Source organism: Oryctolagus cuniculus, chromosome 2 (assembly GCF_964237555.1).
Source record: "Oryctolagus cuniculus chromosome 2, mOryCun1.1, whole genome shotgun sequence".
Lineage (NCBI taxonomy): Eukaryota > Metazoa > Chordata > Mammalia > Lagomorpha > Leporidae > Oryctolagus > Oryctolagus cuniculus.
This window is the reverse complement of record NC_091433.1, coordinates 71,853,407-71,879,715: the sequence shown is the minus strand read 5'-3', so window position 1 is coordinate 71,879,715 and position 26,309 is coordinate 71,853,407. Positions and strand designations below refer to the sequence as shown.

General features: G+C 38.9%; 1 pseudogene; it reads left to right on the top strand.

Moving 5' to 3' along the window:
• The first annotated feature begins 10,458 nt into the window (after window positions 1-10,458).
• Window positions 10,459-21,318, top strand: LOC138848723 (52 kDa repressor of the inhibitor of the protein kinase-like; annotated as a pseudogene).
• The last annotated feature ends 4,991 nt before the right edge of the window (window positions 21,319-26,309 follow it).

Here is a 26,309-nt window from a genome sequence, read left to right as displayed (position 1 = left end):
ACAAAAGAAAGGTCATTTTGGAAACGAGTCAAGCCAGTTGCCAATTTAGTGAAAAATATTAGACTCATTATTTGGCGTCCTGAGGGACAAAAGCAACAGCTCTTTTTGTAACATAGCCTTTGAAAATCCTTTCAATTGGTTGCATGATTAAGTTGAAGGAAAATTTCAATTTATTAAGAAGAATAGAGAAAGGAAAAGTGGGGTGGGGAAGTTAAGACTTTTTTCCAATGTAGTTCAGTACTTTGTGCCCTCTCTAAGCATAGTGCAGAAAGTTTTGGAGCAAAATCAAGGGGCAGTTTCCCAAGAGTGCTTGAGGTGATATGGGCATCTCAAGAAAATGATCAATGTTTTATATTCAGTTTTTTGTTGTAATTAGTGAGTTAAAGTTATTTCCTTAGCTGTTACCTAAGGAGATCACACAGCACTTGCTTTGCAGTGGGAACCTTGTGAGTGCATTTGATATACAGATAGGAGCACCATGCTAGTGAGACTATTCATCTTTTTAGAATGTTCCACCTAATTATAAATGTTGTATATTATTAAATGTATATACTTTCACAAGGTTTCTATAATTTTAACAACAAAGCTTGCAAATATTGTATAAAACTAGGAGTATACTATAATACTCATGTCTTAAATTTAGATCTTTGATCCATCTTGAGTTGATTTTTATATAGGGTGAGAGGTATGAATCTAATTTCATTCTTCTATACATATACATCCAGTTTTGCCAGTGGCATTGTTGAAGAGATTATTCTACTCCACTGTAAGATCTGAGAACTTTTGTCAAAAATCAGTTGGTTATGTGTACATGGATTAATTTCTGTACTCTCTGTTTTGTTCCATTGATCTATTTGTCATTAAGACCTGAGACTATTACAGTATTATTCACGGTAAATAAAAGTGTGGTGTGTGTGTACAATGGAGTGTTATTCATCCATGGAAAGAATGAAATCCTGTCATTTGCCACAGGGTGGGTGGAACTGGAGTCTGTAGTGTTGGGTGAAGTGGACCAGACATACAAAGCTAAATACCACATGTTCTACCTGATATGTGGAAGCTAAAAATACTCAATTTGAACATAGCCCATGATAAATAGATGCTGAAAGAGGTGGGGAGGATAGAAGGAGTTTGGATAATGGGCACCAAATCAGAGTTACATTGAAGAAATTAGTCCCAATAGTTGTATGAAACAATGGAGGTAACATAGATCACAATAATCTTACATATTTTATAAGCAAGTAGAAGAAACTTCAAGACTGTAATTATAAAGTGATGTCAAAGAAGATAAAATGTTAATTACCATGATTTGATCAGTATTGAAATATCAACATTGTGCCAGCGCCGCGGCTCACTTGGCTAATCCTCCACCTGCGGCGCCAGTACCCCGGGTTCTAGTCCTGGTTGGGGCACCGGATTCTGTCCTGGTTGCTCCTCTTCCAGTCCAGCTCTCTGCTGTGGCCTGGGAAAGCAGTGGAGGATGGCCCAAGTGCTTGGGCCCTGCACTCGCATGGGAGACCAGGAGGAAGCAGCTGGCTCTTGGCTTTGAGATTGGCACAGCCCTCTGGCCACAGTGCGCTGGTCGTAGTGGCCGTTTGAGGGGTGAAGCAATGGAAAGGAAGACCTTTCTCTCTGTCTCTCTCTCTCTCACTGTCCACTCTGCCTTTCAAGAAAAAAAAAGTAATATCAACATTGTGACATAAATAGTTATTGTTAATAAAAAGCTTTTAAAAACACTAAAAAACTAGGAGTATATATAAAAGCATAAAGAATAGATATTGTTGGGACCAGTGCTGTGGTGTAGTAGGCTAAGCCTCCATGTGCAGTGCCAGCATCCCATATAGCACTGATCTGGAAAGCAGTGGAAGATGGCCCAAGTGCTTGGACCCCTGCACCTATGTGGGAGATGTGGAAGAAGCTCCTGGATTCATTTGGATTGGCCCAGCTCTGCCATTGAGGCCATTTGGGGGTGAAACAATGAATGGAAGGCCTTCCTCTCTGTCTCGCCCTCTCTTTGTCTGTAAACGCTACCTCTTAAATTCATAAATAAATCTTAAAAAAGAATAAATATTGTGTATAAACTTACAATAATATATTGGTGCATTTATCTCTAGTAAACAGTTATATTAAAATATTTACATGGACTAGGAATGTAGGCAAGTGCATGATAAAATGAAAAATTTGATTACCCATGTCAGACCAAGAATGGTGTTAGATTCAGGCCTGACTCAGGGACAATATAGTCTGCCAGACTCTCCCTCTGGCTATGTCCATGTGGCAGAGGCTGCTACAGTCTGATCTCACCTTACTCTCCAAAGCTGACACTTTCGCTGGCTCTTGGCTGTTGGGGGTCACATGTTGCGTCTGTGCTTATTGCTGTGGGTCCTCACCTTCCATACCGATCCATGGCATTCCTATTCCTTCCATAGAATTTCCAGTGTAGTTTTCTCTCTAACTCTCCCCTGAGAATGTACTTCCTCCACTTTTTTTTTTTTTTACTATTTACTCCTAGTGTAGAGTAGTACATCCTTCCCTATTCCGCCATCTTGGAATTTGCCGTCTCACTGCTCTTGGGAAAATGTCTAAGGAAAGCAGTAGAGATTTCTATTTAAAAATTTCTATTAAGAAAAGGGAACAATTTCTATTAATGGATGGAAATTTAAGAATTGACTACCTACTGGAAATGGCAGTGATGTCACAGTTATTATTTGAGGCCACTCCTGTACTGGTGCCTGACTAATTCTCCACAGCTCTTTTCTTGATCTATACAAAAAGGCATCATGTTATTTAAGGTTGAATTTCAGAAAAAAAAGAATTCGTTTCTTTTTCTCACAGGCTAAAAACCCTCTTGGGACTCCTTGGGGGATGCTTAACAAATAAACTTTGAGCGCAGTCAGGTGGTACCAGACTTTCCTCCTTTAGGGAAGACTGTGATGAGGCCAGCTGGCAGGTACAGTTGCAGAGCAAGCCAAACCTTCCGTCACAATCCTAACAGATCAGCCTTTCCATTATGTCTCTAGGAGGCTTTGGGGGTTCAAGGTCATTGTCCTCTTTGCAGCAATCTTCATGTCTGTGATTTCAGATGTCTGAGATACTCTCATAGGCAAATAAATTATGGTATCCAGTTAATGGTCCGTACCTGAGGCCTGGGGGTAGTAGGTCAGTGTAACATGTATGGACTGTGGTTGGATTCTGTGAGTTATGCTTCTTTACATAGTTCCTTAACATGGGAACATAAATTTTTGAATACCAGATGTGGCAAAAAACAACTTACAGCTTTTGTTTGTTGAAGAAGAGGAGGAGACTTTGAATACATTTTCCCTACAGGTGGCCTCTGATTCTTCCACTGATCCTGGCACATGGTGTGAGGGAAAAGGTAGTGCTAAAGACACCAGTGAAGGAGAGCATCGTGCCTTATTCTGGTTGGCTTTTCTGTCTTGTGGGTCCTTGGCCCATTTTTCTATCCACTGGATGAACTATAGACAGAGCCTTATGAACCATTCAGTAGCATTCAAAGCAATGATTATTACTCTGAGGCATCTCACTAATACTTTGAATCACTCCAGTTGAGAAAGAGGCGAGTTCTAACTTTTCCATGGTCTCAGAAGCAGTTGATAGCCAGGTGGAAGAACTGGGTCTCTTGGCCTCTAACACACTGTGCTTTCCATTATATCATGTTGTGTATCTGGGATTATGAGCAGAAATAAATTACCATAACAAGACACTTTTAAATTTTGTTTTCTTTTCTTCTCTCTTTTTTTTTTTTGGACAGGCAGAGTTAGAGAGAAAGAGAGATAGAATTTTTTTTTAAGATTTATTTATTCAAAAGGCAGAGTGAAAGACGGACAGAGAGAAAAAGATCATCTATTCAGTGAACCAAAGAATAAATGAACCAAATGGCTGTGGTGGTCTGGTCTGGGCTAAGCTGAGGCCAGAAGCCTGGATGTCTTTCAGAGTCTCCCACATAGGTGGCAGAAGTCCAAGTACTTGGGCTATCTTCTCTTGCCTTCCCAGGCACATTAGCAGGGAGATGGCTTGAAAATGGAGCAGTTGGGACTTTACCAGCTGTATGGGATCCAGCCTTGCAGGTGGTTGAATAACCCACTCTGCCACAGTGCTGGCCTGATTTTGTATTTTATATTCATCTGTACTTTCACTTCATGTATCATGATTCAAAAGAGAACCATTAATAAGAACTTTTCTTGCAAGGTAATTAAAAGTAGATACATGTGAAAGTTCTAAGGTTGTAAACACGTTTGTGTAGATATTGAAGCTGAGCCCCTACTGTTAACACTTTTAATGTAGATTGTATCAAGCCCCAACATCTGTCTTCCTTAGCTTAAAGTTCCTCTGCAAAGAGTGGATCATTACACAATATATAATAGTAAACATGTATGAGTGTAAAGCTAGAGCCAAGACCCTGAATATTGCAAACATACACATTGCCCCTATAATTAACATCTCAGTGTCAGCTTCTGATATGAGAGCTTTGCAGGAAATCACAGGCCCTGATCAAAGTAATATCCAATTTACCTCCAGGCCCAAGCAGAGAAGAGCCCAGCTTTGCCATTTCAAAAGAAGCATGCTGGACCCTATCACTGTGCAATCAAAGGAAAGCCTTGTACACTGTGGCTTACCGGAGGCCCCTAACAGAAGCTAATCATGCCCTGTTGTACCTCCACATTAAACTGTAAGATTCATTGCTTTTAATTCCTCTGGGATTCTGGAAATCAAGTGATGGATGCCTGCCTCCTTTCTCTGCACATTGTAAATAAACTCCTACTTTCCCCACCACCCCATGTCAGTAATTGGCTTCTTGTGTGCAGGGAGCAAATTGAGCTTATGAGGTTCTATAGCAATTTCTCTGAACAGTTTTCAGAATGTTCTATAACAAATCAAGAGTACTTCAAAAAGTTAAAAGAAATGCCTATTTGGGGCCAGCGCCACGGCTCAATAGGCTAATCCTCCGCCTTGTGGCGCCGGCACACCAGGTTCTAGTCCTGATTGGAGCACCGGATTCTGTCCCAGTCGCTCCTCTTCCTGTCCAGCTCTCTGCTGTGGCCCGGGAGTGCAGTGGAGGATGGCCCAAGTGCTTGGGCCCTGCACCCCATGGGAGACCAGGAGAAGCACCTGGCTCCTGGCTTCGGATCAATGTGGTGCACCGGCCGCAGCGCGCCAGCTGCAGTGACCATTGGAGGGTGAACCAACAGGAAAAGGAAGACCTTTCTCTCTGTCTCTCTCTGTCTCACTGTCCACTCTGCCTTTCAAAAAAATAAAAAATAAGCCGGCGCCGCGGCTCACTAGGCTAATCCTCCACCTTGCGGCACCAGCACATCGGGTTCTAGTCCTGGTCAGTGCGCCGGATTCTGTCCCGGTTGCCCCTCTTCCAGGTCAGCTCTCTGCTGTGGCCCGGGAGGGCAGTGGAGGATGGCCCAAGTGCTTGGGCCCTGCACCCCATGGGAGACCAGGATAAGTACCTGGCTCCTGCCATCGGATCAGCGCGGTGCACCGGACGCAGTGCGCCAGCTGCGGCGGCCATTGGAGGGTGAACCAACGGCAAAAGGAAGACCTTTCTCTCTGTCTCTCTCTCACTGTCCACTCTGCCTGTCAAAAAAAAATAATAATAAATAAATAAAAAAAGAAAAGAAATGCCTATTTGGGCCAGTGCTGTGGCGCAGTGGGTTAATGCCCTGACCTGAAGTGCTGGCTTCCCATATGGACACCAGTTCAAGACCTGGCTGCTCCGCTTCCAGGCTAGCTCTCAGCTATGGCCTGGGAAAGCAGTAGAAGATGGCCCAAGTCCTTGGGCCCCTGTACCCATGTGGGAGATCCAGAATAAGCTCCTGGCTCCTGGCTTCGGATCGGCAGAGCTCCGGCCGTTGCGGCCAATTGGGGAGTGAACCATCGAATGGAAGACCCCTCTCTCTCTCTGCCTCTCCTCTCTCTACGTAACTCTCACTTTCAAATAAATAAGCAAATCTTAAAAAAAAAAAAAGAAATGTCTATTAAGAAAAATGTGAGGACAGATTTCAATTTTTTTTTATGATTGTTATTTTATTTTATTATTTTTTAAACTTTTATTTAATGCATATAAATTTCCAAAGTACGACTTATGGATTACAATGGCTTCCCCCCCATACCGTCCCTCCCACCCACAACCCTCCCCTTTCCCACTCCCTCTCCCCTTCCATTCACATCAAGATTCATTTTCGATTATCTTAATATACAGAAGATCAGCTTAGTATACATCAAGTATGGATTTTAACAGTTTGCTCCCACATAGAAACATAAAGTGAAAAATAATAGATGATTTTTTTTTAAATGATGATGAAATCAGATCAGACCTATTGTCATGTTTAATCCCAGTGAGAGTCAAGTTGGGAATTGATAATTTCTTTTCTTTTTTTTTTTTTTTTTTTTTTTTTTTACAGAGGATCAGTTTAGTATGCATTAAGTAAAGATTTCAACAGTTTGCACCCCCATAGAAACACAAAGTGAAATATATTGTTTGAGTACTCATTATAGCATTAAATCTCAATGTGCAGCACATTAAGGATAGAGATCCTACATGAGGAGTAAGTGCACAGTGACTCCTGTTGTTGACTTTACCAATTGACACTCCTGTCTATGGCATCAGTAATCTCCCTATGCTCCAGTCATGAGTTTCCAAGGCTATGGAAGCCCTCTGAGTTCTCCGACTCTTATCTTGTTTAGACAAGGTCATAGTCAAAGTGGAGGTTCTCTCCTCCCTTCAGAGAAAGGTACCTCCTTCTTCGATGACCTGTTCTTTCCACTGGGATCTCACTCGCAGAGATCTTTTGCCAGAGTGTCTTGGCTTTCCATGCCTGAAATACTCTCATGAGCTTTTCAGCCAGCTCCGAATGCCTTTAGGGCTGATTCTGAGGCCAGAGTGCTATTTAGGACATCTGCCATTCTATGAGTCTGCTGAGTATCTCACTTCCCATGTTGGATCACTCTCCCCTTTATTTACTCCATCGGTTAGCGTTAGCAGGTACTAGACTTGTCTATGTGCTCCCTTTGACTCCCAGTCCCTCCACCATGACCAACTGTGAACTGAAACTGATCACCTGGAACAGTGAGATGGCATTGGTACATGCCACCTCGATGGGATTGAATTGGAATCCCCTGGTATGCTTCCAACTCCACCACTTGGGGCAAGTCAGCCTGAGCATGTCCCAAATTATACATCTCTTCCCTCTCCCATTCCCACCACCATGTTCAACAGGGATCACATTTCAGTTAATTTTCAACACTTAAGAATAACTGTGCATCAATTACAGATCTAAACCAGTCATATTAAGTAGAACAGATAAAAAAACTACCAAGAGGGATAATGTATTAAGTTGTTCATTAACAGTCAGGGCTATGCTGATCAAGCCACCGTTTCCCATAGTGTCCACCTCACTCCAACAGGTTTCCCTCTTGGTGTTCAGTCAGTCGTCACCGATCAGGGAGAACATATGGTATTTGTCCCTTTGGGACTGGCTTATTTCACTCAGCATGATGTGTTCCAGATTCCTCCATTTTGTTGCAAATGACTGGATTTTGTTGTTTCTTACTGCGGTATAGTATTCTAAAGAGTACATATCCCATAATTTCTTTATCCAGTCTATCGTTCATGGGCATTTAGGTTGGTTCCAGATCTTAGCTATTGTGAATTGAGCTGCAATAAACATTAGGGTGCAGACCTCTTTTTTGTTTGCCAATTTAAATTCCTTTGGGTAAATTCCAAGGAGTGGGATGGCTGGGTCGAACGGTAGGGTTATCTTCAGGTTTCTGAGGAATCTCCAGACTGACTTCCATAGTGGCTTGACCAGTTTGCATTCCCACCAACAGTGGGTTAGTGTCCCTTTTTCCCCACATCCTCGCCAGCATCTGTTGTTGGTAGATTTCTGCATGTGAGCCATTCTAACCGGGGTGAGGTGAAACCTCATTGTGGTTTTGATTTGCATTTCCCTGATTGCTAGTGACCTTGAACATTTTTTCATGTGCCTGTTGGCCATTTGGATTTCCTCTTTTGAAAAATGTCTATTGAGGTCCTTGGCCCATCTCTTAAGTGGGTTGTTGGTTTTGTTTTTGTGGAGTTTCTTGATCTCTTTGTAGATTCTGGTTATTAACCCTTTATCTGTTGCATAGTTTGCAAATATTTTTTCCCATTCTATCGGTTGTCTCTTCACTCTCCTGACTGTTTCTTTTGCAGTACAGAAACTTCTCAATTTGATGCAATCCCAATAGTTGATTTTGGCTTTGACTGCCTGTGCCTCCCGGGTCTTTTCCAGAAATTCTTTGCCTGTGCCAATATCTTGAAGGGTTTCTCCAATGTTCTCTAGTAACTTGATGGTGTCAGGTCGTAGATTTAGGTCTTTAATCCATGTTGAGTGGATTTTTGTGTAAGGTGTAAGGTAGGGGTCTTGCTTCATGATTCTGCACGTGGAAATCCAATTTTCCCAGCACCATTTATTGAATAGACTGTCCTTGCTCCAGGAATTAGTTTTAGATCCTTGATCAAATATAAGTTGGCTGTAGATGTTTGGGCTGATTTCTGGTGTTTCAATTCTGTTCCATTGGTCTATCCATCTGTTTCTGTACCAGTACCATGCTGTTTTAATGACAACTGCCCTGTAGTATGTCCTGAAATCTGGTATTGTGATGCCTCCGGCTTTGTTTTTGTTGTACAAGATTGCTTTAGCTATTCGAGGTCTCTTGTGCCTCCATATAAATTTCAGCACCATTTTTTCCAGATCTGAGAAGAAGGTCTTCGGTATCTTGACTGGTATTGCATTGAACCTGTAAATTGCTTTTGGGAGAATGGACATTTTGATGATATTGATTCTTCCAATCCATGAGCATGGAAGATTTTTCCATTTCTTGGTATCCTCTTCTATTTCTTTCTTTAAGGTTTTGTAATTTTCATCATAGAGATCTTTAACGTCCTTGGTTAAGTTTATTCCAAGGTATTTGATTGTTTTTGTAGCTATTGTGAATGGGATTGATCTTAGAAGTTCTTCCTCAGCCATGGCATTGTCTGTGTATACAAAGGCTGTTGATTTTTGTGCATTGATTTTATACCCTGCTACTTTGCCAAACTCTTCTATGAGTTCCAATAGTCTCTTAGTAGAGTTCTTTGGGTCTCCTAAATAAAGAATCATGTCATCTGCAAAGAGGGATAGTTTGAGTTCTTCCTTCCCAATTTGTATCCCTTTAATTTCTTTTTCTTGCCTAATAGCTCTGGCTAGAACCTCCAGAACTATATTGAATAGCAGTGGTGAGAGTGGGCATCCCTGTCTGGTTCCAGATCTCAGTGGAAATGCTTCCAACTTTTCCCCATTCAATAGGATGTTGGCCGTGGGTTTTTCATAGATTGCTTTGATTGTATTGAGGAATGTTCCTTCCAAACCCAGTTTGCTTAGAGTTTTCATCATGAACGGGTGTTGTATTTTATCAAATGCTTTCTCGGCATCTATTGAGATAATCATATGGTTTTTCTTCTGCAGTCTGTTAATGTGGTGTATCACATTGATTGTTTTGCGCACATTAAACCATCCCTGCATACCAGGGATAAATCCCACTTGGTCTGGGTGGATGATCTTTCTGATGTGTTGTTGCATTCTATTGGCGAGAATTTTATTGAGGATTTTTGCATCTATGTTCATCAGGGATATTGGTCTGTAATTCTCTTTCAGTGCTGCATCTTTCTCTGGCTTAGGAATTAAGGTGATGCTGGCTTCAAAAAAAGAATTTTGGAGGACTCCCTCTTCTTCGATTGTTCTGAATAGTTTGAGAAGAATTGGAGTTAATTTTTTTTCATGCCACAATATACTTATTTTTAAATTGAAATTCCATGAAAATTTTGATGCATACTTTTTATTGTTAATTTTATTTAAGGTATACATATTTCATGTATTTCATATAAGCAGATTTAGGACCATAGTGATAGTTCTCACTCTACCACCCATGGTCTTACCCTCCTTCCTCTTCCCTCTCCAATTCCCACTCTTAATTTTTACAAAGCTCTATTTTCAGTTTACTTTATACTCATAAGATAAACCCTACACTAAGTAAAAGGTTCAAAAAATTCTATGAAGAAAAAAATATTGCTCTTCAACAGTAGAGACAAAGGCTGTAAATGATCAAGGAATCTCAAAATGTCAATTTTACTACAATACATTATATTTTAGGTACTTCATTAGTTACCGCAGATCAAGGAAAATATACAATATCTTTCTTTTTTTTGGACTGGCTTATTTCATTAAGTATAAAGGTTTTCCATTTGCATCCATTTTGTTGCAAAAGACAGGATTTCTTTTTTTTAATTGCTGAGTAGTATTTCATAGGGTATATATGTATCATATTTAAAAAAAATTTTAAAGTTATAAAAGTTTCATGTATTTCACATATACAGGGAAGATATGGTGGGAAGTATCCATGTGTTCCTAAATTTGTATATATGAAATTTTCCTGGACCTTCTGCAAGCACTTGTTTTATGTTTAGATGTCATAAATAGTGACACAAATATTAGATGGAATAACTGCATAGCTGGCTGAGCATTTGTACTCTGTAGTGCAGTCACAGATTTTGATTTCATTGTTACCACTGTTGTTCTTAAAATGTCTTACCTTTTATAAGAGCCTTTGGGAAAAATCTCCAGGGGCAAACCTCTGATGTTTGCAGCCAGTAGCTTGATCATTGACCTGCATTCACTGAGTGAAGTAATGGAAAATATTAAAGTGTATCATGAGTTTTTTGTGGTTTGAGGAATCCACAAAGTTGGCAACTAAGTTTGATATTCAAATGAAACACCCTGGGAAATTCGATAGGGCTTAGCAAGGCAACCTGGAGTCTCAGCTAACTTCTGCGAGTTACTGTAAAGAAACCCTAAGTATTCTAACATTAGAGCACATTATTCAGGAACTTAAAGATATATTCTTAGAGCAGCACCTCAAAGCTCTTCAATGCTTATCTCTGGTATCCTCGGTCATGGGACAGCTGAAATTCAGTATATCAGAGGAGTACCATGCTGACATGTACAGAAATGACTTATCCAATCCTGACACTCTCTCAGCAGGGCTTCATTGTTTGAGGCTGAAATGGAAACACAGAGGCAAAGATACAGATCTTTCATTCACCATTTATGAACTTCTCGATCTGAGTGACATCAAATTTTTTCCTAATGTATATGTCGTACTGAAAGTGTTGTGTATTCTTCCTGTGATAAAGGTTGAGAATGAGCACTATGAAAATGGATGAAAGCATCTCAAAGATTACCTGAGGAACACTTTAACAGGCCATAGGTCAAGTAACTTGGCTTTGCTTAATATAAATGTTGATATAAAACATGATCTAGGTTTAAAGGTGGATACATACATCAAACTCTTCACAACTAAGTCAGAGCTTCCTACAGATCATTCAGAACCCATTGAAAATACTTAAGAAACTTTAAAAATAGACTTGTATTTGACATATGTAGGTCACTTAATCAATGAATAACTTTGCCTTTAGGCCTCCTATTTAATATGTTAGCCATTGATAATCTCCCTAATTAAATGGCTTCTGTTAAGCTCCCATCCTTGGACTATCTCTTAGTTCTTCCAGAAGGTAGCATTGGAAGTGCCACATTCCACTTGTATTTCTCTGCTAGTGGAACCCTGGAATTATTTCAATTAGGTCATTTTAGACATATCATTAATTATCTCTGTGGATCCAACCGTCAGGTTTGAATTAGCAGTGTTTTGAAGAAGTAAATTTTGAGGATGTGTGAGAGGAAGAAATAGATTTAAAAAAATTTACAATGAAGTCCACAATTGACCTTTGACTCATATCTAATAAGAGTTAAAAATCTGAAGTGGACGATTACCAAAGAGAGTTAGTGATCTCACCACACAAGGAATTTAGGGGAAATTTTGTCTTGATCAAATCAGTCTAAGGAATAAGTTAACAGTAGAAGAAACTACCGTTGTCATTCTGTATCTGGATGTTTACATTTCTTTGTTGAATCTACATCTTTCTAGCAGGTTTATGTTGAACATTTGCGTTTAATGATCAATTCAGTGTCAGAGGCCATGGTTACTGAATACTGACTTATCTGTTTTCTTCTGTCTTCTTCCATGACTCTACTCCCTTGTCTACATACATTTCATATATACAAATTTAGGAACATAGTGATTCTCTGCACCCTACCTCCTATCCATATTCCCATCCTTCTTCCTTCTTCCTTCTCCCTCTCCCATTCCCATTCTTAATTTTTACAAAGATCTATTTTCAATTAATTTAATACTCATAAGATTAACCCTTCACTTAAATAAAGAGTTCAACAAATAGTATGAAGAAAAAAGAAGAAAAAATAAAAACACACAAACAAAAAAACATTGTTATTCAACAGTCAAGACAAGGGCTGTTTAAAATCATCACATCACAAAGTGTCAATTTTACTCCTATGGATTACCTTTTAGGTACTCTATTAGTTACCACAGATCAGAGAGAACATATGGTATTTGTCTTTTAGGAATGGCATATTTCACTAAGTATGGTGGTTTCCAGTTACATCTATTTTGTTGCAAATTACAGGATTTCATTTTTTACCACTCTGTACTAATCCAGAGTGTACATATACACCATAATTTCTTTATCCAGTCTTCAATTTGTGGACATTTGGGTTGATTCCATATATTAACTATTGCAAATTCAATTGCAATAAATATGAAGGTACAGATACCTTTTTCATATGCTGATTTCATTTTCTATAGGTAAATATCTTGGAGTGGGATGGCTGGGTCATACGTCACATCTATATTCAGATTTGTGAGGTATCTCCATACTGTCTTCCACAGTGGCTGTCCAACTTTACATTCCCACCTACAGTGGATTAGGGTACCCTTTTCTCCATATCCTGGCCAGCATTTGTTGTTTGTTGATTTCTGTATGAAAGCCATTCTAACTGTGGTGAGGTGAAACCTCACTGTGGTTTTGGTTTGCATTTCCCTTATAGCTAGTGATCCTGAGCTTTTTTTCATGTGTCTGTTGACCATTTGAATTTCCTCTTTTGAAAAATGTCTGTTCAGGTCCTTTTCCTGTTTCTTAGCTGGATTAATTATTTTGTTATTATTCAGTTTCTTGAGCTTTTTATAGATTCTGGAAATTAATCCTTTATCAGTTGCATAGTTTGTAAATATTTTCTCCCATTCTGACAGTTACCTCTTCACTTTGCTGGGAGTTGTTTTACAGTGAAGAGGCTTCTCAGCTTTATGGAATTCCATCTGCCAAATTTGGCTTTGATTGCCTATGCTTCTGGTGTCTTTTCCAAGGAGTCTTTCCCTCTGCCAATGTTTTGTAGGGTTTCCACAATGTTTTCTCATGATTTGATGGTATCAGATTGTAGATTTAGGTCTTTGATTCACTTTGAGTGATTTTTTTGTGTAAGGTGTAAGGTAGGGGTCTTGTTCTATACTTCTGCATGTCCAAGCACTATTTGTTGAAGAGATTGTCTTTGCACTAGTGATTAATTTTTGCTTCTTTGTCAAAGATAAGTTGGTTGTTGATGCATGGATTAATTTCTGGAGTTTCTATTCTGCACCATTGGTCTACATGTCTGTTTTAGTGCCAGTACCAGGCTGTTTTGATATAACTGCCCTGTAGTATGTCTTGAGATCTGGTATTGTGATGCCTCTATCTTTGTTTTTGTTGTATAAGATTGCTTTAGCTATTTGGGGTCTCTGTGTTTCCATATGAATTTTAGCATCATTTTTCTAGATATGAGGACTGTTGTTGATATTTTGACTGGATCACATTGACTCTAAATTGCTTCGGTAGTTTTGTAATTTTTATGATACTGATTTTTCCAATCCATGAACATGGAAGATTTTTCCATTTTGCTGTGTCTTCTTATGTTGCTTTCTTTAATGTTTTGCAATTTTCATCATAGAGGTCTTTGATGTACTTGGTTAAATTTAATCCAAGGTATTTAATTTTTTTGTAGCTATTGTGGATGTGGGATATCAGTTTGTCATAAACTGCCTTGATTATGTTTAAGAATGTTCCTTCTATATCCAATTTGCTTAAGGTTTTCATCATGAAAGAATGTTATATTTTATCAAATTATTTCTCTGCATGTATTGAGATCATCATGTTTTCTGTTCTTTAATTTGTTAATGTGATGTATCATATTTATTGATATGCAGATGTTGAACCACCCCTGCATACTAGGGGTAAATTTCACTTGATCTGGGCAGATGATCTTTCTGATGTGTTGTTGGATTACACTGGCTGGTAGTTTGTTGAGGATTTTTGCATCTACATTCATCAGAGAAATTACAGTTCTTCTTCTCTGTCATTTCTTTTTCAGGTGTAGGAATTAATGTAATGCGGGCTTTATAGAAGGAGTTTGGGAGGATACTCTCCCTTTACATTGTTTAAATAGCTCAAGAAGAATTGGAATTAGTTCTTTAACTCTCTGATAAAATTCAGCACTGAAGTCATTGGGACCTAGTCTTTTATTTGTTGGGAGTGTCCATATTACTGATTCAATCTCTGTGTTGATTATTACAGAGAGAGAGAGAGAGAGAGAGAAAGGTCCTTCATCTACTGGTTCACCCCCCAATTGCCCTCAATGGCTGGAGCTGTGCCGACCTGAAGCTGGGGCCAGGAGCCTCATCCAGGTTTCCCATGCAGGTACAGGGGCCCAAGGACTTGGGCCATCTTTCATTGCTCTCCCAGGCCACAGCAGAGAGCTGGATCGGAAGTGGAGCAGCCAGGACTCAAACTGACACCCATATGGGATGCCAGCACTGTAGGCTGCAGCTTAACCCACTACGCCACAATGCCAGCCTCTCCCATAAGTTTTGATACTATGTATTGTCATCTGCATTTATTTCCAGTAATTTTTTATTTCTCTTTTGATTTCTTCTATGACCCACTGGTCATTCAGGAGCTTGTTGTTCAGTCTCCATGTATTTGTATATGTTCTAGAGATTCTTGAATTGTTGATTTCCTGCTTGAATCCATTGTGATCAGAAAAGATGCATGGTATGATTTTGATTTTTTTGAATTTTGCTGATACTTTCTTTATGGCTCAGTATATGGTCTCAGTATATGGTCCTAGAGAAAGTTCCATGTGCTGATGAGAAGAATGTGCATTCTGTAATTATGGGGTGAAAAGCTCTGAAGATATTGGTTAGGTCCACTTGCTCCATAGTTTTGATTAGTTTTGCTATTTATTTGTTGATCTATCTGGTTGATCTATCCAGTGATGAAGGTTGGCTGTTGAAGTCCCCCATTAGTATTGTATGAAGTCTATGTCTTCCTTTACATTCATTAGCATTTATTTTAAATAGCCAGGCACCCTATAATTGGGTGAATATATATTTATTATTACATATGCCTGTTGAATTGATACCTTAATCATTACATAGTGCCCTTTTCTGTGTCTTTTAACAGTTTTTGTGTTAAAGACTATTTTGTCTGAGAGTAAGAGGGCTACACCTTCCCTTTTTTGCTTTCTGTTAGTATGGAATATCTTTTTCCATCCTTTCACTTTTAGTCTACATCTATCTTTGTTGTTGAGATGTGTTTCTTGTAGGCAGCAAGTAGATGGGTCTTGTTTTTTTAAGTCATTCAGCTAAGTCTGTAACTTTTGATTGGAGAGTTGAGGCCATTTACTTTCAAGATGACTATTAATAAGTAACGAAATGGCCCTGCCATTTTTCCATAATTATCCCTATTTTTTACTTTGGATTTCTTTTGTACTTTTACTTGCAGATATTCTGCCTTAACCTTCTCTCATAATGATGGTTATCTTTCTGTGTTTCTCAAACGTCTTTTGTAAGGCTGAATGAGTGGTGACAAATTCTGTCAATTTTTGTTTGTTATGAAAGTTCTTTATTTTGCTTCATTCATGAATGATAACTCTGCAGGCTACTGTATTCTGGATCGACAGTTTTTTTTTTTTTTTATAAGAGTTGGAATATATCTCCCCATTCTCTTCGAGCCTGCAGGATTTCTGATTAGTCAACTATAAGTCTAATTGGAATTCCCCTGAAAGTAATCTGGTGTTTCTCTGATGCACATTTTAGAATCTTTTCTGTATGGTTTACTGTGGAAAGTTGAATACAATGTGTCATGGTGAAGATCTTCTCTGGTCATGTCTGTTAGGAGTTCTATGTGCTTCCTGTACTTGGATGTTGTTTTCTTTCTCCAAATTAGGGAAGTTTTCTGTAATTATTTAACTAAATAGGCCATTTAGTCTATCATCTCTATTAAGACCTACAGGTACTCCTAAGATCTATACGTTAGGTCATTTGATAGTATCCAGTCAATCTCCAACACTATTTTTAAGTTTTCTAATTTCTTTTTTTATTTTTTTTCTCTGACTGAAAGATATCCTAGGATTTGTCTTCTAGCTCAGTTATTCTTTCTTGTGCCTCACCAAGTCTTGTTAAGGCTTTCCACTGTATTTTTTATTTGACATATTAATTCTTAATTTCTAATACTTCAGTTTGGTTTCTCTTCAAAATTTATATCTCATGGAAAATTTTTCATCCATGGTATGTATGGAATTATTTAACTTGGGAGTTTGTTACTCATTGCTTATGAGTAATTCTATAACTATTCTTTTGAAACCCATTACAGGCATTTCATGAATCTCTTTTCATCACATTCTGTTCTTTTTTTTTTTTAAAGATTTTATTTATTTATTTGAGAGGTAGAGTTACAGTGAGAGGGAGAGACAGAGAGAAAGTCTTCCTCCACTGGTTCATGCCCCAAATGGCCACAATGGCTGGAGCTGAGCCGATCCGAAGCCAGGAGCCAGGTGCTCCTTCCTGGTCTCCCACACACGTGTGGGGGCCCAAGCACCTGGGCCATCCTTCCACTGCTTTTGCAGGCCATAGCAGAGAGCTGGACTGGAAGAGGGGCAGCCAGGATGAGAACTGGCGCTCACATGGGATGCTAGCACTGCAGGCAGTGGATTAACCCATTGCACCATGGAGCTGGCCCCCACATTCTATTCTTTAAGTATTGTTTTGTTTCTTTGGGTGGGACATGCTGTTTTCCTTTTTCTTATTTCTTGAATTTCTATGTTTATTTTAGGCATCATTGGAAATATTTATAGTTTTTTCCTTTGATGATGGTGTTTATCTTTGAACTATGCTTCTGTGGCTTAGTAGAGTGTCTGCTCTTTCATTCAATACCCAGAGGCATTTGCTGAGTATGGCCATGGAGCTCTGGTCAGTGCTCCATCGTGGGGTGAGTATCCAGGATTACACTCAAGTTAGTTGTGCTAGGTTTTCTTCTTTTTAGTACAATTGAGGGTATGAATACTTCTGTTGGTGTGATCCTACCTTCACCTCTTCTCTTCAAGGTGATCAATGGCTGGGTATTAACCCACAGTGGGTGAAACACTCATTTGCACTATTGTCTGAACTGTACAAAGGATCTGTGCTGTCCTAAGTGTGAGCACAGATCCCATTGCATTGACTCACCTCAGGCAATCAGGCGGCTCAGAGCATGTGGATCCACACACAGTGATTGCCCAGAGACCTAGCTACACCCTGCATCCTCTTATGCTGTCACAGTGTTCCCACGGTTTCAGCACACAAGGCTCCCACAGTCATGGAGTGCAGAGGATCTGCCTCACCCCACTAGCCTGTCCCATCCATGGAGAGGTAGAGATGTTCCCAGAGCCAGCTGCCTGTGGGTGCTCCACCTAAGAAGTCTGAGCCCTGGAGCTTATGATGTGTTGAAAGGCTGGAGCACCTCACAGTCCTATGTGGGTACCTAGGCCCCTGTGAATTCACCCAGCCAGGCTCAAATTCAGTGGGGAATGCAATTTTTTTTCCCTCTGGTAAAATCCCTGCATGCACAGGAGCCACTGGCTGCAGCCTCTACTCATTTCACAATGGCCCTTTCTCCCCCCTGGTTTCCAGCTTGCACAAGAGCCTTTGCAGCTAGTACTGAGGTCAGAATGGTTCCTTTTCCCTGCCAGCTGCTGGGTGTGCACACAATAGCTGCCGTAGGTGCTGCTTACATCCAAAGTGGCGCTCATCCTCTCTGAGCCAGTTGCTTCTTGACGTTGATGGGGGGATGTGGAGAGGGAAATGTGCCCTTTTTCCACTGGGTTAGTGGGCACCTTGCCCCCTTAGGGCTCCAGGCCTGATTGACAGACAGTGTGATCTACCAGGCTCTCCCGCTGGCTGTACTACCAGTGGCAGAGGCGGCTGTGCTCGGATGTCAGCGCCCTCTCGGAAGCTGGTGCTTTCTTTAGCTCTTGGCTGCTGGTGTTGTGTATTGTGTCTGTGCTCGTTGCTTCATGTCCATGCCTTCCACACAGATCCACAATGTCCCTCTTTCTTCTGTAGAATTTCTACTGAAGTTTTCTCTCTAACTCTTCCCTGAGAATGTACTTCCTCCCCCGCCCCGCCCCCCCATTCCCACTATTTTCCCTCCGCCTAGAGCCTTTTTCCTATTCCCCCATCATGGAATTCCTTGAAGCATTCTTTTATCTTATGCAAAGAATAATTTTGTAGTACGTTAAAGTAATCTAGGATGTTTTGATATCTGTCTCTAATTTTTTGAGATTGTATTTACTGGAGATAATTCTTTTTTATTACTTTGGAACACTTTCCAAAGAAACTTAGAGGTGGAGAGTTTGACATTGATTGCTGTTTTGTTTGTTGTTATTGCCACAGTACCTAGATTTTTATTCACAGCAGTTCACATGTTCATCTTCATGGAAAACAGATTTTTGCATTTCTTTGGAAATTTATTCTTTAGAGCAAGTCATAGTAGTAGTGGTTTTCTGAAAGGTTTCTTAAGTGAACTCTTTTATATCCTATAGTGCAATGCTTTGTTCATAGAGAAATCTGTGAACCATTTAGGTCTTTAATTTGTATCAGTAGAACACACATGAACATACACACATACATGCACACTTATTTATTCCTCATGAACTTTGGAGAATAATGGTCTGCAAAATAACCTTTATACTGAAGCCAACCTCCTGAACTCTGTTACTATGGCTGCTCACATCTGGATAGAGAAGAAACTAGCGACAATATGTCTCTGTCTCAGTTCATGCAATGAACTGATTTATTGGTGGGGAGGGGTGGCAGCAGAAATACGGGAGTGGAAACGGACATATGTTTCAAATGTCAACAGGAAAGAAGAGAAAGAAGCAAACGGAAAGGAAAAACAGCTACTAATCTGTGTTTGCTTTCTGGGAAAAGTTAACAGCTGTGTAAGTTTTATGATCCTTGTCTTCACACTCAGGGTTCCTTGCTATTCCTGGTGTTCACCAAGGTTTGCATGTCTGTGGTTCAGTTAAGCTATATGGTTTTGTCATTCACAGCAAACCCTGAAAAGATTCTTGCCCTTCTTGTGAAATTGTGCTGGTGTTTAGATTCACAAGGCATGGAGACAATGATTTCTGAAAAGGATGCATATGTAATGTGTTGATGGGGAAACTGAAAAGCAGAGCTGTCTGCAGAAGACTCAAATGGGGAATCATAGAAGGTGCTGAGTGTTAGCTCAGCAGTCTCCTGGCAGGTATTTTTCATTTGCTTTCTGTAGCACATGCTGTGTTTGTTTTACTTTGTTGAAGAATTTGGTGCACATTGTGGAGAATGATTATTAGGGCCAGTGATAATCCACATATGTGGAATTTTGAGGACTTTTGCAGATTTTTATAGATTTAGTGCAATTCCAATAGCCAATTATAAAATTATTATTGCAGACAAGGAGATCGTAAAAGTTAAATCACAAAATAAATGAATTATGGGGCCTACCAAAGCGTGCAAGGAGCAGTCGAGTCATACACATTGCTGTCATTTAGCATCCTAATGGTTCATTTGGGTAAAATTTTTTATCACCTCTTTGCCGTAATAATCCTTGAAATTGACTGATAAATTTATTTTCACAGTTGGTAATTGAACCAAAAGTATGAAAAAGAGGATGAGATTTCTACTTTTAAGATAAATAATTTAACATTTTCTATTAGTTCTACCTCATTAAGTATATTACTGTTTTTCTTTGTCCTTAGCTTATTTCTTCTATTTTTCAGCATGAGATCTGTTATATATTGAAAGAAGTGAGTTAAAAATTTATCAACTTCTGTCATACCTCAACATTGTTTTGTTGAATATATTTTGGGGCTCTTTCAGTTGACATATTAAAATGTATCCATGCCAAATCTTTGTTATTAGATGACCAATTTAACCCAATACAATGCTTTTCTAACTTAGTAAAAGGCTTCAAGTACTACATTGCCTGAAGTAATATTGCCAAAGCTGCTTTCCTGTTATATATATTTGATTGGTTAAAATGGATGTGTATGAAGCACGTAATACAAGACCTTGTATTTCAGCTTTTGGTTATGTTTCTAGTGAGCAGCATCTTGTTGCATTGAATTGTTGGACTTTTGTTTTAATTTGTCTTCAACACTGCACACCTGGTAGAGCCATTTGGGCCTCTATACTCAATGCCAATTTATTTTAAGCTGTTTAAACTCCCAATCCTCCCCTGTCTCTTCCCTAGTAGCTTCATATATGGAGATGTGGGAGCAGCGCTGTGAGGTTAAGGAATGAAGTCAGAATGTTTCTGAGTTCCACATGAAACCTTAATGGTGATTAGAAAGAGGCTGGATCCTTCCTTGGTTTGCCAGTGAGATTATCACACACACTTGCATGTTCTTGAATAGATACACTCTTATACTTTTACAGTTTCCTTTCTCACATGACTCTCATGTATTTAACATTCCCTGATTTTATATTGCTTAAAACCTGTTGTGTGGGGTTGACTAACACTTCCCATTATACATGCTGGACACTGTTAAATGACTGCATAAGATCAAAAGATGCCAGCTATGGGGAGAAGCTGAAAGTGCTGAAAGTGACAATGGCGCTGACACTTTATTGAACCTCATGTGTATCCAGGAATTTCACCTGCACAATGAAGGGGTAGATGTGGTAATGTGCATAGAACTGGGAGAGAAGTTTACTTACCCATTTTCTTTTTTTATTTATAATTTTTTATTTATATAAGGTGAACAAATTCCATATATTTCATATATACAGATAGACTTAGGAGCATATGATACTTCCTGCCCTACCTTCAATCCTGCCCACATTCCCAACTTTCCTGTTCCTCCCTTTTTATTCTTTTAATTTTTACATTGACATATTTTATTTTATTTTTCCCAGAAACCTTTTATTTGAGGTATACAAACTTTATGCATTTCATAAGTACAACTTTAGGAACATAGTGATTCTTCCCACTGTACCTACCTGCATTCCCACCCCTCTTCCACTTCCTTCTCCTATTCCCATTGTTATTTTTTACTAATATATATTTTGAATGAACTTTATATACATAAGATTAACTCTATGTTAAGTAAAGAGTTCAACAAATAGTATGAGAAAAGAAAGTGTTCCTCAACAGTCAAGACAAGGGCTGTTCAAAGTCATTGCATCTCAAAGTGTCAATTTCACTTCTCTAGATTACCTTTTAGGTGCTCTATTAGTTATCAGAGATCAGGGAGAACATATGGTATTTGTCCTTTTGGGACTGGCTTACTTAACCAAGTATAATATTTTCCAGTTGCATCCATTTTGTTGTAAATGACAGGATTTCATACACACACACACACACACATACCACTGTGTAGTATTCAATCCCATAATTTCTTTATCCAGTCTTCAGTTGACCAACATTTGGGTTGATCCCATATCTTAGGTATTGTGAATTGACTGCAATAAACATGAGGGTACAGATAACTTTGGTATACTGATTTAATTTCCCTTGGGTAAATTCCCAGGAGTGGGATGGCTATGTTATATACTAGGTCAAATACAGATTTCTGAAGTATCTCCAAACTGTTTTCCACAGTGGTTTTACTAGTCTACATTCCCACCAACAGTGGAATAGGGTACCATTTTCCCCACTTCCTCTCCAGCATTTGCTGTTTGTTGATTTCTGCATGAAAGGCATTCTAGCAGGGATAAGAAGAAACTTCATTGTTGTTTTGATTGGCATTTCACCGATGAGTAGTGATTCTGAGCATTTTTTCATGTGTCATTGCTTTCTTAGTATAGACATATTGTATCATCAGTTCTTGAAATCAATGAATATGGAAATTTTTTTTGTGTCTGTTAGTAGTATTTCCTGATGATAATTTCTATTTCTGTAGTATCATTGTTACATCCCCCTTTTCTTCTCTGATTTTGTTGATTTCATTTTTCTCCCTCTTTTTGTTGGTTAGTTTGGCCAATGGTGTACCAATTTTGTTTATTTTTTCGAATAACAAGCACTTCAATTCACTGATTTTTTTGTATTTTTTAATTACAACTTTGTTTCTTTTCTAATTTAAATTATTTCTATACTCCTATTAATTTTGAGTTTGTTTTGTTGTTGTTTTTCTGGGTCCTTGAGATGCTTAGATAGCTCATAAATAAATGAGCACCAAATAAGGTGCCTTTCCAATTTTTTTGATATATGCATCAACTGTTATAAGCTTTCTGATTAAACTGCTTTGGTGTATCACTTAGTTTTTGATGTGTTGTATTATCATGTTCATTGTTTCCAAGAATTTTTTGATTTCTCTATTGATTTATTCTGTGACCCACTGTTCATTCAAGAGTGTGTTGTTCAGTTAGCATGTGTTTACATATTTTCTCGAGATTTTTTAAAGATTTATTTTATTTATTTGAAAAACAGTTATAGAGAGAGGTAGAAAAAGAGAAAGATTTGATTTCTTTGATGTCAGAGTTTTTTTTAAATATCTCAGCAGAAGAATATATGTTGAATGGAAGAAATGGCCAGTCAATATAAAAACATTCATTTACTTAAAGATATAAACCTATGACCCTACACCATCAAATTATTAGAGAACATTGGAGAAATATGGGTTTTCCATCTTCAATTCCAATCCCCTGGCTGCAACAAGCTACACATACACAACACCCTGAGAAGCAGTATGGACTCAGTTTCCTCCCTGTATTCAAGGGTTCTTTTTCCTGGTATCTTCTGGCTTCTATGACACCATCCCCACTGCACTGGTGTGTAAGTCTGTGATCCTTGCAAGGAAACAGAACAATGTGGGCCACAGAGAAATCAACAATTAGTACCACCGTGAGTTTTAGTGGTTTGCTTGTTTTTATTAGGATGTTTGTGTGTATCATGACATGTCATTCATGTGTGGGGATGTGAAGAATTATACTTCTCTATAAGTTTTTTAGTTCAATATTTTGTGTTTTCATGATTTAGTATATCATAACTGCCACGATGCTCCTCTCCTATTTTATGTGTGGGGTTCAGTAGCAAGTGTACTTAAGCATTCTAAGTATGTAAGACTGGAAACAGCATCTTGGGTGATCTCCTGGGTGGGAACAAGTTGTGTTTAGCTCTAGGGTGGTACTTTCTGTAAGTCAGGGAGCTACATTCTGGTGTTAAACTTGGGGGAGAAATATACGACCACATAGATCTACCAGATCGAAGATCAAGCTTCTCCCTGTTATAAATGCACAGTAAATTGTATTCTTTCTTCTTCTTTTTTTTTTTTTTTTTTTTACCAGTCATTCCGATGCTGATAACAGTGGATTGAAGTAGAGGGAAAGAGAGGGTGGTGAGTAAACCCAGTATGTTTTCTAGCAAGTGACCCTAGGCAGCCTCATTCTGGCAAGTTTAATAGTTAAAACTTTTCTGATTCCTCTTATCTGCTGCTTTAAGGAAATATTTGAAAATGTGATTATAAAGATCTAATAAACGAGCAGACACTGGGCCTGGAGAGAGGATGATCAGAAGTACCTGCTGTCACAGGACTCCAGTGTCCTGGGAGGAAGGTTGGTAGATGATGATGATCCACCTCTGAAGATGCTGGAGACCCATACACAGTGACAGGAATGAAGGCCTTCTTCCTTTTATCCTTTATCAGTAATGCAGGAAACAGAAGTTAGGCTCACTCTGTGGAAGGAAAGATTTTCCTGCTTATTCTATAAATACAGAATAAGCTGTGTTCACTGTCTGTGAAACTCATTATATTCTGACATGTACTTAAATACTGACACCTTATTCTTAGCTTTTATTAATGATAATGACTGTATGGTGGCTCCAGCTACCCCAGTGTAGGCTACCAAGGAAATTTAAGAATTACTTTTCTGGTCTCAATATCTTTTAGAAAAAACAAATGCTTGTGAAGAAGTGCAATTGTAGTTTAATTCTTTATTGATCTCTAAAGTAATATTTGACTTTGGTCATTATAATATTTTTAATGATTTATTTATTTCTTTGAAAAGCAGAGTTAGAGAGAGAGAGAGTAGGACGGAGAGTCATAGAGAGAGAGAGATCTTCCATCTTCTGATTCACTTCCCAAATGTCTACAACAGCTAGAGCTGAGCTGATCTGAAGCCAGGAGCCAGAAGCGTCCTTTTTTGTCTCCCACATGGGTGCAGGGGTCCAGGGATTTGGGATATCTTCCACTTCTTTCCCAGGCACAATAGCAGGGAGCTGGATTAGAAGTGGAGTAGCCAGGACTTGAACTGGCACCCATATGGTTTGCTAGCACTGCAGATTGTGGCTTAACTTGATACACCACAGTGCTGGCCCCTATACTATATATTTTTTAGAATAGTTTTATATGTGAACTTACAGCACAAAGAGTTCCCATATATGCTTACCATGTCCATATCACTAACATTTTACATAATTGCATTATGGTACATTTATTATTATTAGTGAACCAAAATTGATACATTTTGAATAGCCAGAGTCTGTATTTACTTTGATTTACTTGATTTTTTTCTGACTATGCTTTTCTGTATGAGGCTGCCATCCAGGATACAGCATTGCATTTAGTTGTGAGGTCTCCTTAGGGTTGTCCTGGCTGTAATACTTTTTCAGATTTTCTTAGCTTTGGGTGACCTTGAGAGTTTGCAATAATATTGATCAAGTGTACTGTAGGATGTCCTTCTACTAGAATTTTTCTGTCAATTTTCTCATCAATAGATTAGAGTTGTTGGTTTTGAGGAGAAAAACCATAGAGGTAACATACCATAGTCATCACCTATGTCAAGGTTAATACTGTCAGCATGACTTAGCATTGTTGATGTTGACCCTGGTCACCTGGCTAAGGCAGTGTTTTCCAAGTCAGTTACCCCTTTCCCTTCCTTTCCATGGTGTGTTCTTTGGAAAGAAGTTCCTTTGTTCATTCTGCATTGGAGGAGTGAGGAGTTATGCTCCACCTCTTTCGTGATCAAGTATCTATATAAATTATTTAGAATTCTTTTTTCAAAAAAATCTATTTATTTATTTGTAAGGCTGAGTTGGGAGGGAGGGAGAGAGAGAGAGAGAATATCTTCTATTTACTTATTTACTTTCTATTTACTTATTTACTCCCCAAATGGCTTTAATAGCCGGAGCTAGATCAAGCCAATGCCAGGAGCCAGGAGCTTCATCTGGGTCTCCCACATGTGTGTCAGGGGCCTACAAGTACTGGGATATCTTCCACTGCTTTCTCAGGCACATTAGCAGGGAGCTGGATTGGAAGTAGAGCAGCTCGGACTTGAATTAGCACTCATATGGGATGCCAGCATTGCAGGCAGAAGCTTAACCCATTGTACAATGCTGGCCCAATTATTTAGAATTATTATGCACAGCGTTTTTTCTCTTATACTCTGTCTAAATATTTACCCAATCACTTATTTAAATCACTATGGACTCAATGAAAATTTATTTTGTAATTTGGGTTCCAATCCAGCATTTCTATTTTTGTTGTTGTTGTTGCTAAATTGTCCCAGCTTTTAACACTGGAAATTCTCATGTACTTTGACACATTACCATTATTGTCAATTAAATTTTTTTAACTTTTGTAGCATTTCTTTAGTCTCTGGTAATATATGATGCGCCTGGATCATCTTGCATATATCCTGCTCCAGCTGTAAAATCAAATACTTCTCTAAGGAACCCTGGGTGTGAGGCATACTTGTTACTTCTGGAGTGTCATCACTTCTAGGCCCTGTCAGCTGACAGAGCATGGAAATATATCAATGTACACACAACCATGTATATAAGCATGTGTGTAAATATTTCTCTATGTAACCCTGTGTATGTATGTGTAAGTATGACTTATTACTGAACTCAACTCATTACTTCATAGATCATTGCAGCATCCTCCTTTTGTTTGCCTGAGTGTTTCCACTCCAGTAGTGAGAAATCTTATTGCTCGCATCCATGATTCACTTGATTACTCAATTTCAATATACATGTATAGCAATATGAGAATTGTTAACACAGATCCCTGTGGAAGAAT